Here is a 9983-nt window from a genome sequence, read left to right as displayed (position 1 = left end):
GACTTTGGGGATCTTTCTGATTCTATACCTTGATAATAAAAGCATGAAGTTGATTTTTCCTATACTTTCCATTCGGAAAACAAAAGGACAATTAATAGTAAAATTGTACATATTGATTTTTCACAATGTTCTTATCTTTTATGCATATATTTTAGAAATTCTCTTTTGTGTAATACGGAGGTGGGAACAAGATTTTTATTAGTAATTTATTGTAATAAGGGACACCTGGGTGGCTCAGTCAGTTGAGTGTCCAACTCTTGATTTTGGCTGAGGTGATGATCTCAGACTCCTGAGATGGAGCCCCTCATTGGTCTCTGTGCTCAGTGTGAAGACAGCCAAAGGTTCTCCTTTCCCCTCTACCTCCTTCTGCTTGTAGTCTTTTTCTCTGTGTGTCTCAGAATAAATAAATATTTTTTTAAAAAAGTGAATGTTGTAGTAATAAATTAAGAGATAATAAAGTTCATTTTTCAGGTAATACTATGCCACTTCTGAAGTGCTTAAAATAGATGTATATACTTCACAGACACTTAAAGCATTGTTGCAGTAAGTGAGAACTCAGGAAACAATATGTGTATTATTAGGGTATTAAGTAAGTTTTTAAGAAAACTGTTTATGAATACACAAATCAATACTAATATTATGTAAACACTGAAAAAAATATATCTACCACATTCATGACAGTGTTTGTCTTTGAGCAACTGAAATTCTGGGAAATGGGATCATGCATGGAAAGCAAGAAAACTCAGTTTTTACTGGCAACAAATATGAGTTCTGAAGCCAAGTATAACTAGGTATTTCTATGTTTGTATATTTCTCTAACATTCTTGGCCCAGTGTCTTCATAGTGGATATATATAGAAACAGGTAAATAGCTCAGACAGCAGTAAGGAATTAGTTCTAAGAAGAGTTTACAAATGAGAAGTGTTGCTGAAGGTACTAGGATGTACGACGGGAAGTGCGAATTCTTGAACCAAAATAGTCACATTTAGCTGGGTGTCTCTACACTTGTTCTGTTTACTCAATACTTGTTCTCTTTTGAGAGGTGTCCCACCTGCCTGGGACCACAGAATCTAACAGCTATCTCTGAGTTCCTTCTCCTGGGCCTCTCAGATGATCCAGAACTGGAGCCCATTCTCTTTGGGCTGTTCCTGTCCATGTACCTGGTCACCTTGCTTGGGAACCTGCTCATCATCCTGGCCGTCAGCTCTGACTCCCACCTCCACATGCCCATGTACTTCTTCCTCTCCAACCTGTCCTTGGCTGATACTGCCTTCAGCAGCACAACAATCCCCAAGATGCTGGTGAACATTCAAACACACAGCAAGACTATCTCCTATGCAGGCTGCCTAACTCAGGTGCCCTTTTTTTTTCCTGTTTGGGTGTTTGGACAATCTGCTCCTAGCTGTGATGGCCTATGACCGATTTGTGGCCATCTGTCACCCCCTGAACTATTCAGTCATCATGAACTCATGCCTCTGTGGCTTGTTGGTCCTGATGTCACTTTTCATCAGCCTTTTGGAATCTCAGATTCATTTTTTGATGGTGTCCCAACTTACCTTCTGCACAGATGTGAAAATTCATCATTTCTTTTGTGATGCACCTCAACTCTTCCACCTTGCCTGCTCTGATATCTCCATCCACAGCCATCTTTGGTGGTGTTCCCCTCTCAGGGATCTTTTGTTCTTATATATGAATTGTTTCCTCCATTCTGAGAATCCCATCCACAGGTGCGAAGTACAAAGCCTTTTCTACCTGTAGCTCCCACCTGTTGGTTGTTTGCTTGTTTTATGGAACGGGCGTTGGAATGTACCTCAGTTCATCCATCTCCTCCTCCCTCAGGAAGGGTGCAGTGGCCTCGGTGATGTACACTGTGGTCACCCCTATGCTGAACCCCTTCATCTACAGCTTGAGGAACAAGGACATCAAGAGGGCACTGTGGGGTATGATCAGCAGAACAGACTAGTATCAGCATTTGCTTTATTCTTTCTGGGTTCATAGAACTGAAAAATGCAGAAAATCAACAACAACAAGAAATTCTGAATCTGCAGCCACATGGCATATATACCTATATGGATCTCTGATTTTGTTTATACAACTGTTCCTGTTAGCATAGCTCTAATGGAATTGGGGGATTATTTTGGACTTCCCATTTAAATCATAGTCCCTACACGATTATTTATATCTGTACCCCTCTCACTTTCTTTATGCATTACCCAAAACTCTTGGTCACGAGCAGTCTTGTTTCTATCATTGAAAGATAATCATAACTTTCTCTCTCTCTCGTTTTTTTTTCTTTTTAAAAAATTTTTTTACTTATTCATTCAAGAGAAACAGACCAAGCAGTGGGACAGGCAGAGGGTGAAGCAGGCTCCCTCTTGAGGTGGGAGCCAATCGTGGGGCTTGATCCCAGGACCTGGAAATCATGACTTGAGCCAAAGGCAGAGTAAACAGCTGAGACACCCAGGTGCCCCATCTTGTTATTTTCCTCTGATTCTACACCCCCCACCCACCAACATTTGTTAGGAGGATCTAAATTCTACCTTAAGAAAGCCACTGATTTCTGTACATTGACTTTGTATCCTGCCATGTTGCTGAATTGCTCTATGAGTTCTAGTAGTTTGGGGGTGGAGTTTTTTGGGTTTTCCATATAAAGAATCATGTCATCTGTGAAGAGATAGAGTTTGACTTCTTCATTGCCAATTTGGATACCTTTTATTTCTCTTTGTTGTCTGATTGCTGTTTCTAGGACTTCTAATACTATGTTGAACAAGAGTGGTGAAAGTGGGCATATTTGTCATGTTCCTGATCTCAAAAGGCTGCAAACTTTTTCCCATTGAGGATTATATTTACTGTGGGTCTTTCATAGATTGATTTGATGAAGTTCAGGAATGTTCCCTACCTTAAGGTCCAAAACATCTAATACATTTTTGTGCCTTAATAATCTTGATCAGATTTTTTAAAAGTAGGCTTCACACCCAGCACAGAGGCGAACATGGGAATTGTCCCATGACCCTGAGATCAAGACCCAAGCTGAGATATTTGTGGAGCATAACAAATAGCATGGAGGACATGGGGATATAGAGAGGAGAAGGGAGTTGGGGGAAATTGGAAGGGGAGGTGAACCATGAGAGACTACAGACTCTGAAAAACAAATAGCATGGAGGACATGGGGAGTTAGAGAGGAGAAGGGAGTTGGGGGAAATTGGAAGGGGAGGTGAACCATGAGAGACTACGGACTCTGAAAAACAATCTGACTACGGGCGGGGGGTAGGAGGTCGGGGTACCAGGTGGTGGGTATTATAGAGGGCACAGATTGCATGGAGCACTGGGTGTGGTGCAAAAATAATGAATACTGTTATGCTAAAAATAAAAAATAAATTAAAAAAAGTATCAGATGCTCAACTGACTAGGCCTCCCAGAGCCCCATCTTGATCAGATTTCTTGGTGAATAGGATAACTATTGAATTTCCTTCTGAAGCTGAAATGAGACACTATTAATATTGAATTTGAATAAATAGTTATCAAGTTTCCTGGAACTTCCCTAGGAAAACTGGGGTGTACAATTCCCAAGGAATAGATGGGAGAGAAACTACAGAACAGAGGTGATCCCAATTTTCCTGATGATTGTTTTTCCTACTCCATCTAATTTCTCCCCAGTTATATTATATCACTAGACACAAAGGGACAAATACTGTGTACTTCCATTTATATAAGAGGCATATAGTAGTCAAATTCACAGAGACAGAGAGTAGAATGGTGGGAGCCAGGAGCCGGTGTAGGGAAAAGGGGAATTAGTGTTTAATGGGACAGTTTCAGTTTGGGAAGGTAGAAAAGTTCTAGAGATAGATGGTAGTGATGGTTGTGAATGTCCTTACTACTACTGATCTATACACTTAAAAATGGTTAAGATGATAAATTTTATGTCATTTTTCCACAATTAAAAACAACAACAGGGGTACCTGGGTGGCTCATTGGGTTAAAGCGTCTGCCTTCAGCTGGGGTCATGATCCCAGGGTCCTGGGATCTAGCCCCACATCAGGCTCTCTGCTCAGATGGGAGCCTGCTTCCCTTACTCTATCTGCCTGTCTCTCTGTCTACTTGTAATCTCTGTGTGTCCAATAAATAAATAAAATATTAAACAACAACAACAACAACAACAAAGATCTCCTGTCAGTAATAAGGGACATGTTGCTTCAAATGTTGGGTGTTTCTCGACCCTTGGCAATCAACCACTATAGAGTTCTGCCTCAGCAAAGTCATGCGTCCTTCCTAGGGCAACCCACATCTGATAACTGTTTGATTTGGGGGTGTAAAATTTATACCCTTTGCCCCAATTCCAGCCAACTCTAAGACATAATCTTAACTCCAGAGCTACCTGATGGTTTTTGGAGGTCTTTGATGGACTCCAGTTTGGCTTGAGTTTTTCCAATGTTCTTCCTTGTTGCAAAGAATTTGCCAACCACAAGATTGCCCTCCCCTTTCACACCAGCCACAAGTTCAGGGGTCTCTAGGTCCACTGTCACATCAGACCAGTTGAATACAAATTTGGGAACTGTTTCATGTTCAATAATTTGCTAGAATGATTCAAATTGAGAGGATTGCCTCAGATTTGATGACAAACTCGAATAACTCATAGAACTCAAGAATCAGTATACTATGATTGCAGTTTTATTACAGCAAAAAGATACAAATTAGATTCAGCCAAAGGAAGATACACATAATACAAGGTCTAGAACATCCCATATGTGAAGCCTTTTGTTGTCTTCCTTCCTTGGAGTTCAGACCCATTACCTTTTCCTGGGACAATATCGGTGACAATACTCAAAGACTGTTACAAGCCAGGTAGTTCATGAGTTCCAGTGTCCAAAATTTTTACTGAGGCTTTGCTATGTAGATATGATTAGTTGAAATATGGCCTATATGGTTGAGCTCAATTTCCAGCCTCCCTCCTAAGGCAGGGCTGATATCTCTTTCCACAAAGCTCCAGCATTTTCTTCACATGCCTGGTCCCTTTGGCATGGCCATCCCTCATCCAGAGTCATTTCATTAGCATTAACTATGAGTTGTGTTCTATGAGGCCCTCCATGAATAGTCAATCACTCCAGATCACTGGGAAATTTCAAGTGTTTAAAAGTTACCCCTGGGAGCTGGGACAATCTCTCTTTAGAGGAGGCCAAATTCCTTAATACACATCTGCCCTTGCCCAGTTGTTGATTCCAGGAGCACTGCATGGTATACATCATGTGTGCTAATCATTGTCTAATTGTCTGCTTCACAAGGAACTCCGTGTGGGACACCTTGTTACTAATAACATTTTTTTGAGAAAATTTAAAAAGAGTTCCAAGGTAGTTGAAGTGGCCCATAAGATTCTTTGAAATACAAGCCCAACACTAAGCTCAGGAATAGGAAAATTCAAGGAAAGGAGAAGAGGAATGGGAGCATTCATTCATGCAGTCTTCCTGGGGGCAGTTAGGGAAGCAGGCACCCACTGAAAAGCTGAAGGACTCTGGAAACCCAAACTCAGAGTTGTTTGGAAATGCACTCAATAAGCATATGGAGAAAAGTTCAGCCTTGCTAATAACCAAATAAATAATTTATCCATCAGTGTATATAATCTGTTTGGACTTATAATGTGATCAGAGAAACTGAGATCCTGGATTTATGCTTTATGAGAGCAAAGATTTTTGTCTTTTTTTCCCACTTCACTCCTGTGTTCTAGACACCTACTGCAGCCTTTACTGTAAGGAACTAGCAATGGTTATTGATAAAATGCACTATTTCATAACCCTCATGCAACTATTCTGATTTGGTACTTAAAGTGGCTCTGGATTGGAAATCCAAGCTGAGGTGTAGTGATAGGAAAGTAAAAGGAGGGGATGTGGAGAGTGGGAGTGAGGATAACAGAGCAGCCAACATAAGAGGTTAAGGTACATCAGAAAATAGACTCAAAAAGCATTTCTGAGCAAAGTCACTTATGAAGGATGGGTGAGAAGTAAAACTTAATGTCACCAAGAGGCAGAATTTCTTTAGCCAATGGCTGCTATTCCTGTCAGTTCAAAAACCCAGAATAAGCATTCATATCATTGAACGTAGATTGTTCTCCCCAAAACTGTTTGTAGAGCCCTCCTGATGTCCCTGTTCGATAGGCTGTAGATGAAGGGGTTCAGCATTGGGGTGACCACAGTGTACATCACCAAGGCAATCATGCCCCTCCAGGAAGATGCATCAAAACTGAGATACACACCAAGGCCTGTCCCATAGAATAAAGAAACCACAGACAGGTGAGATGCACAGGTAGAAAATGCCTTGTACTTCCCATTAGTTGGTGGGATTCTCAGGATTGAGGAGGTGATTTGGGTATAGGAGAAAAGGATCCCAGAGAAGGGAACGATGCCAAGAAGGCTAGTTATGATATATAGCAGGGTACGATTGATCAATGTGTCTGGGCAGGCAAGCGTGAGGGCCTTAGCAAGTTCACAGTAAAAGAGTGGAATTACTCAGTTGGTGCAGAAGGAAAGCCGTAGTATCAACAGACTCTCGGTCAGGGAGAATGACAAGCTGATGAACCAGGACATGAGAACCAGGAGGCCACAGAGCTGTGGGTTCATGATGACTGGGTAGTGCAAGGGGTGGCAGATGGCCACAAATCGGGCATAGGCCATCCCAGTGAGGAGAAAAGTGTCCATACCTCCAAAAACTATAAAGAAATACATCTGAGTGATGCAGCCTGCATAGGTGATGGATTTGCTCTGTGCTTGGATGTTCATCAGCATCTTAGCAACCATGGTGGAGAAGAAACTGATGTTGCAAAGGACAAGTTGGAGAGGAAGAAGTACATGGGGTTGTGGAGGTAGGAGTCACAGCTGATGGCCAGGATGATGAGCAGGTTCTCAAGTACGGTGACCAGGTCCATGGACAAGAACAGACCAAAGAGAAGGGGATGAGGCACTGAGTCTTTGGAAAAGTAAAAATTCTGAAGCACTTGTTTGATTTCTTGCTTCCAAGTTGCCAACTCATCAGCTAGATGATATAAGCAGGGAGTGGCCATGAAATAGGCAGTAGAGAGACTCCAGAATCTACTATTTTTGTTTCTTGGAGTGAAGTGCTGTGCATAATAGCCTTAACATTACAACGTTTAGGAATCCTACATTCTGTTATTCATTACATGCAACAGTTAATAATGTTGATCAGCCCCTGCCCATTGATCTCTGGGACACTCATTTATCCTATTTATCTAGAATCATCAAATTTAAAAGTTAAGGACACCGTTAGATCTTAGCGATAAAGTGGTCCAAAATCACTCTAAAACAAATGTGGAACATGAGGTCCGGTGAACCTCAGTAACTTAATCTGGATTGTTCAACTTGTCTGGAACCCAAAAAAGGGTCAGATAAATATGTTTCAGAGGTGAGAAAATTTGAGAGTCTCTCAAATATCTGGATAGACTATTTCAAGATGAACAGAATGTAGGTTTACTCTTCAAGAAAAATGAAAGGAAGAAGAAGAAAATGTTCTTGCCAAATAATAAACCACATGAACAAATTCTTAACACTTAGTGTACCAGGAGCCATCAACATCCTACAGGGCCAGGGCCAGATGCTTCCTGGACATTATTATTGCTTGACAAAAATATCTTTCATCTATGAATTAAGTATTGGTAAAAATTTCTAATGAAAACATAGGTGTGATGGTTTCAACCATTTCAGTACCATAAGTACCATAAGTACCACAAGTACCATAAGATCAGTACCATCATAACCTCAGTACCATAAGATAAAATACTACTAAGGTCACAAACAGAATTTTGAGTCATATCCTCAGTGGTGCTCATCACTCGGTGGGTAGCTTCATCAGTGAAGTGTCTGCTTTTGGCTCAGTTCGTGATCCCAGGAGTCTGGGATTAAGTCCAGCATCAGGCTCCTTGCTCAGCGGGGAACCTACTTTTTCCTCTCCCTCTGCCTACAACTCCCCCTGCTTGTGCTCTCGCTCTCTCTGTCAAATAAATAAACAAATAAAGTCTTAAAAAAGTTTTCCACAAGAAAAAGTTTTTTTTTTTTTTTTGTAACTATATAGTGGCAGATGTTAACTGGAATTATTTTGGTAATTCATCAAATATTATATGTGCTATATTTTATAAATATATATATGTATAATTTTATTTAATTATTTGACAGAGAGATTGAGAGAGAGAAAGATTGAGCACAGGCAGGGGGAGATCCAGAGGGAGAGGAAGAACCAGGCCCCCACTAAGCAGGGAGCCTGATGTGGGGCTCAATCCCAGGACCCTTGGGATCATGTCCTGAGCTGAAGGCAGACACTTAACCAACTGAGCCACTAGGCACCGCTATATGTGCAGTATATTGAATCATTATGTTGTATTCTGAAATTAATATAATGTTGCATGCCAATTTGATCTCAAATAGAGAAAACTCACAAAAACCCCAAAGCAGATAGTGTCTCTGGAATGATAAAAATGATCACATCAGAGGCAAATTGTTTAATTATGAATGAACATCTTTGTTCGAACCCTTGGTGGGGTGAGCAGTTTGCAATCATCTCTGCTGAGTTCTGGTGAGAGGATCATGATTCAACTTAAAAGTATGAGAGTTTGTAAAATATTCCCTTAACTTCTATTAAATGTGGCTTACTTTCTTGCCTTCTGATCTGTTCTGTTGAGCAGTGTATCAGAGAATGCACAGGAAATGCCCACAACTCTGGTTATTTCCTGGAGTGTGTTGTGTGCATTAACATCATCAACTGGATTAGAATCGAGGAAAACAATTTCATTTCCTATAGGGGCTGGATTGTGATTCAAATGGGTGATGGAAATGAGGAATAGCGTGCATCTTAAGAAAGAGTTTCCCACACATCAGAAACATTTTATGTTAAGTTAGGTCGAGAGGTTAGAAATTAAAAGTGGAGGATACAACCATTTGTCATTTATACTTTTCCCTTTTTTAAAATTTTTAAAAAAAAATTTTAATTTTTTAATTTTTTCAATTTATTTATTTTCAGAAAAACAGTATTCATTATTTTTTTCACCACACCCAGTTCTCCATGCAATCCATGCCTCTATAACACCCACCACCTGGTACCCCAACCTCCCACACCCCCGCCACTTCAAACCCCTCAGATTGTTTTTCAGAGTCCATAGTCTCTCATGATTCACCTCCCCTTCCAATTTACCCCAACTCCCTTCTCCCTTCTCCTCTCTAACACCCCTTGTCCTCCATGATATTTGTTATGCTCCACAAATAAGTGAAACCATATGATAATTGATTCTGTCTGCTTGACTTATTTCACTCAGCATAATCTCTTCCAGTCCCGTCCATGTTGCTACAAAAGTTGGGTATTCGTCCTTTCTGATGGAGGCATAATACTCCATAGTGTATATGGATCACATCTTCTTTATACATTCATCCGTTCAAGGGCATCTTGGTTCTTTTCATAGTTTGGAGACCTTGGCCATGCTGCTATAAACATTGGGGTACAGATGGCCCTTCTTTTCACTACATCTGTATCTTTGGGGGAAATACCCAGGAGTGCAATGGCAGGGTCATAGGGAAGTTCTATTTTTAATTTTTTTGAGGAATCTCCACACTGTTCTCCAAAGGGGCTGCACCAACTTGCATTCCCACCAACAGTGGAAGAGGGTTCCCCTTTCTCCACATCCTCTCCAATAATGTTGTTTCCTGTTTTGTTAATTTTGGCCATTCTAACTGGTGCAAGGTGGTATCTCAATGTGGTTTTAATTTGAATCTCCTTGAGGGCTAGTGATGATGAACATTTTTTCATGTGTCCGCTAGCCATTTGTATGTCTTGATTGGAGAAGTTTCTGTTCATATCTTCTTCCCATTTTTGATATGTTTGCCTGTTTCGTGTATGTTGAGTTTGAGGAGTTCATTATAGATCCTGGATATCAACCTTTTGTCTGTACTGTCATTTGCAAATATCTTCTCCCATTCGGTGGGTTGCCTCTTTGTT

The 9983-nt window shown here is 40.7% G+C and overlaps 2 pseudogenes; one reads left to right on the top strand and one right to left on the bottom strand.

Annotated features, from left to right (window-relative positions):
• The first annotated feature begins 940 nt into the window (after positions 1-940).
• LOC132009619 (olfactory receptor 7E178-like) lies at positions 941-1962 on the top strand (annotated as a pseudogene).
• Positions 1963-6079: 4117 nt separating this feature from the next.
• LOC132009618 (olfactory receptor 7D4-like) lies at positions 6080-7047 on the bottom strand (annotated as a pseudogene).
• Between the last annotated feature and the right edge of the window lie 2936 nt (positions 7048-9983).

This window comes from Mustela nigripes, chromosome 2 (genome assembly GCF_022355385.1).
Source record: "Mustela nigripes isolate SB6536 chromosome 2, MUSNIG.SB6536, whole genome shotgun sequence".
Taxonomy (NCBI): Eukaryota; Metazoa; Chordata; class Mammalia; order Carnivora; family Mustelidae; genus Mustela; species Mustela nigripes.
This window is presented reverse-complemented; position numbering and strand designations above follow the sequence as displayed.